Source organism: Neopelma chrysocephalum, unplaced genomic scaffold (genome assembly GCF_003984885.1).
Source record: "Neopelma chrysocephalum unplaced genomic scaffold, ASM398488v2 Primary Assembly neopelma1_23b, whole genome shotgun sequence".
NCBI classification, from domain to species: Eukaryota; Metazoa; Chordata; class Aves; order Passeriformes; family Pipridae; genus Neopelma; species Neopelma chrysocephalum.
In genome coordinates, this window is record NW_020897692.1 from 10,000,629 (window position 1) to 10,004,793 (window position 4,165).

The 4,165-nt window shown below is 43.4% G+C and overlaps 1 long non-coding RNA gene across 1 annotated transcript in view; it reads left to right on the forward strand.

Moving 5' to 3' along the window:
• The first annotated feature begins 2,925 nt into the window (after window positions 1–2,925).
• The window catches only part of LOC113974080, a 10,121-nt gene continuing 8,881 nt past the window's right edge, over window positions 2,926–4,165 (forward strand). Inside the window, exon 1 of the long non-coding RNA XR_003536442.1 lies at window positions 2,926–3,039. This is a non-coding gene — a long non-coding RNA (uncharacterized LOC113974080). The remainder of the gene's footprint in view (window positions 3,040–4,165) is intronic.

Consider the following 4,165-nt stretch of genomic DNA (forward strand, 5'->3'; position numbering starts at 1 on the left):
ATTTATGAATTCTGTCCTTTACTTTAAAATCTGTATGAGCACTGAAGGGGAGACAGGGTAGAGGATTTGGGAATCTTGTTTCTAGTCTAGTAACAACCATACAAATTTCCTTTGTGATTCCTTTTCTTGTCTCTGAAACAGGGAGGTTTTTGGTCCTATCAGCCTTTCATTTTACTTTAGCTTGTAGATACATCAGTGGGGAAAAAAAAAGAAAAAAAAAGTGAAAGAGGGAACAAGAGCAGAGGCAGGTAATCAATTCATTCAGCATCAGATTTCTGCAGAGGCATATATTCCTGAAGGTACTGACTTCAAATAATGTTAGCATTCAAGGGCCAGGCAGCCTCATCTGTTAATTTGTATTTTGTCTCAGATATCTGAATTTGACTTTGAACAAGGATATTCAAAATAATAAAGACTGTAACTTAAAATGCAAACCTAGTTAGAATATGATTAAAATACTAGAAGGAATGACTGTATTTGTATTCTATAGCAGAGAAATCTAGTAGGGTTATTTTTCTGAAATTCAAGCACCTCATTCAAAATTTGAATTCTCTTTATTATTAAGGAAAGTGGTGTAAGCTTCCATGAACTGCTACGAAGTGGAATACAGTTGTCAAAAACTTAAAAAAAGAGTTACTTAAAAGTCATTAATTAGTGATTGCCTCTCAATACACTGCCTATTTTTACCCAATTAGAATCTCAACATGAGGAGTTGAGTGTATCTGCAGTTTGTACCATTGTCCTTCACTGACATCAGTTACTCTGAATGAACAAGTACGTGGGGAAAGATTAAATATCTAGAACTCAAAACTTTTATGCTGTTTAATGCTTTTAAAGGGTTTGAGGTTGTAAAATGAGTGTTAATACTAAACTCTTCTCTTGGATAAAGTTACAAGGGAAATGAGAGGTTAGATTATTTAGGAAAATTGTTAGAAAATTCACATAACCTTTGTCTTGTGAAAGGGCAGATCATCTGAAATTGTCTCATGGTCAGAGTTGGTTTTTTTGTTCTTGCATGCTAATTTATGACGTAATTTTCCTCTGGCTTTGGGCTCTTCTCTGCCTACCTCTGAGTCACGACAGAGCACACAGGTTTCTTCCTGGCTCTTGCACCGAAAACCTCTGCTCAAGCACATGGGGAATAACCTGTTTTGTAACAGAAGCATCTTAGTCTTGCAATCTGATTTACTTTGTATTTTTGAAAGGCATCTTCATGTTTGGGTAGGAATAAGTTGCTTGAGACACACTTTAAAACCTTCAGCCTCCCTGAGGTAGGACCAGGTGTTTATGTGGCTCCTGGCATTTTGCCCAAGGGAGCAGTTAAGTCCCTCTATTTACTGCAGCCTGGGCTGGTGTGATGCAAACACACAGCCTGGGCTGGTGTGATGACCCAAAGAGTCTGTTTTCCTTGGGGTGGGCTGTGCAGGACAAATAGGTTGCTCTGAGCAACCTGATCTAGCTGAAGATGGCCCTGCTCATTGCAGAGGAGTTGGACTAGATGACCTTGAAAAGGTCCCTTCCAACTCAAATTATTCTATGGTTCCATGATTAAAAAACTATTTTTTTTAGGTAAAATTTGTATTTCTAGTTTAAGCCAGTAGTTGTGTTTTCAAGTGGGCATTCCTGACATGTTGCACAGGTTTAAATCCATCAACAAACAAAACCTTAAGCCCAGCCACTTAGTTCCCACATGATCACTAGGTACAGCTTGATAACATTTTGGGTTTTTTTCACAGTATTGCCCTTCACAGAGCTGTGCTCAGTAAGTGAGAAGTGATGGCTGGAACATTTCCTCTCTCGGTAAGGCTTGACATTTGCTACTGCTGAATTTCCCTTCTTGTCTGTAATGTTCCCTTTGCTCTCATCTCTCTGGATCATTTGCAGTTTGAGTCTGCCTCTTCTGTTTGCTCCCACTCTGACTGGGTGTCATCAACAAATCTGATTGCTGTTGAATTTACACCAAAGAAATCTGTCATACGGAGGAGACTCATTGATGGGCTTTGACTCCCGCTGCAGCAGCCCAGCAGTGGCAGGCCCAGAGTTACTGTTGGCACTGACATGAGCATCATCGAAACCACACAGAGACTTCTGTTTCAGCTGTGCCTTCTTCTATCTGTGACAAAGCTGGGCCCAGAGACCACCACCAGGTCCTCTCTGAAGTACCAACAGGGTGGTGAGAGGCACACCATGAAGATGGGTTACAGCTTTGCGTTAGGACACATTTTGCATAAGCTTCACACGAGAGAACTTCTCTGGTCTTCTGTTCAGGGAAGGTTAAAGATGCTTGTCCACCTTCACAGGAAAAATACTTATATAGGGAACTTGAAAATATTATTTACTTCAGGTGAGCCTGCAGAAATAAATTAGAACTTTTTATTTCTTTCTTTATAATCTCTTTAAAGCTGTCAGGGTGTAAAGTCCACCCGGGTGTTTGTTGCATTTTGAGAATATGAAATTCTGATCCCATCTGCCCTAGGAGCTTTTTCATGCGACGGAAAGACGAGAGAAGGGGACAAACCGCCCGGCTGAGAACCCCACTCAGGCTCCGCTCTCGCCACTCCTGGTTCATTTCGGGTGTTCTCACCTTTATGCAGACGAGGGTACGAAGCCCGTCCCGCCACTCCCCAGAGGCCCCACCTGCTCCCGGCAGCCCCGCCCGCCACACCTCGGGGGGGGGCCCGGCCCCGCCGCCCGGAGCTGCGCCACGGGCCGGGCCGGAATGCGCTGCCGGCGCCGCTGGGTGAGGCTCCGGGAGGGCGGGTCCGGGAAGGGGGGCTCCCCTGCTGCCGTGCAGCTCCGGCACAAGGGGGCTGCGGCCCGGCCCCGGCTGCGGGGGGGCACAGGCACAGCGAGCGTCCGACAGGTCTCCGGGTGCTCGGAATACGCACGGAAGTATTTTATTTCTTTGGGGTTCTCGGGCCGGGATAACACTACATCTGCTACCGCATTCTTTCTGTCTGGTGGATCAGGCCGCTCAAAAAGCTGATTTTAGAAACAGGCGGAAGACCTGCAGCGGCAGAAGTTGTACGGTCGTGCTGTGTAAGTGCCCTGGGCAACGCGATAGCGATATCCGCGGGTCCTGTCCAGCCCTCTGGCCTAGCAGGGCTATTTGGTTGAACTAATTTGTGCCTCTTCCTCCCCGCCCCCTTCAATGTACAATGGTAAACGACTACTCTACATGTACAACTACTGATGATGTCTAAAATTAGTTGTTTTTTCTTTGCTGCTGGCTCTAAAGCAGGTGATGCAGAAGTGAAAATAACAGTTTGTGGTAATGCTTCATCACACACACAGATGTTTTCCTATTCCTTACAATATTCTTTGGGCCTCCTTTGGCATTGTTTTGTGATCTGGGCTACTTTTTCCAGGCAGTTTTCATAAATCTAACTTTTCATGTGCACGTGCTGTGTATATTACAGTAACCCAAATTATTTTGTAAATTACATAAATTAGGATAGCAGGAACTAGAAGCAACTCAGACACAACTGAAATGAATTGATGGTGCTTGCAGGCTGAGTACTGCACTAGAGTAGAGAGTAGGAGCTGTAACAGCTACTCCTAGAGAACAGAGTAGGTGTAGATGACTCTGAATGTTGCAGCAAACCTGCACACTCTGAGAACACCAGTGTAAAAGATACGAGTCTCAAATTTCAGAAAGTTTTAGTTCTGATTTGAAAAAGCCTCACAGACTTAAAAAGACAGTAAATGTGCTCCTCAGGTGAAGGTGACTATCTTAATTTGATGGGGAAGAAGGAAAGAGTCATGAATATCTTAATACACAGCTATGGCGTGACATGTGCCTGTGGAATGAATGGCAATATCAAATCCTTTTCTAATCCAATGATGGGACTGTGGCACATGTTGTTATCAACTTGGTATGCTATCTGTGCCTTCAGTCTGAAAGAAATATCCCTTAGTTCTATCAGATGTGCAATAATCACTGAATCTAAATAGATTATTCTTGAGGCCATCAATCTGGTATGTCAGACGTGTTTAATAGACCTAATTAGATGATAAAGCAGCACAATAAATTTTGTTCACAGAGAACAGCTTTTTACTGCAAATTAGGCAATGATACAACTTCCCAGTTCCTTTTTCGCTGGTTTTTTTTTGTTTGGTTGGTTGGTTTTTGTTTGGTTGGTTTTTGTTTGGTTGGTTTTTGTTT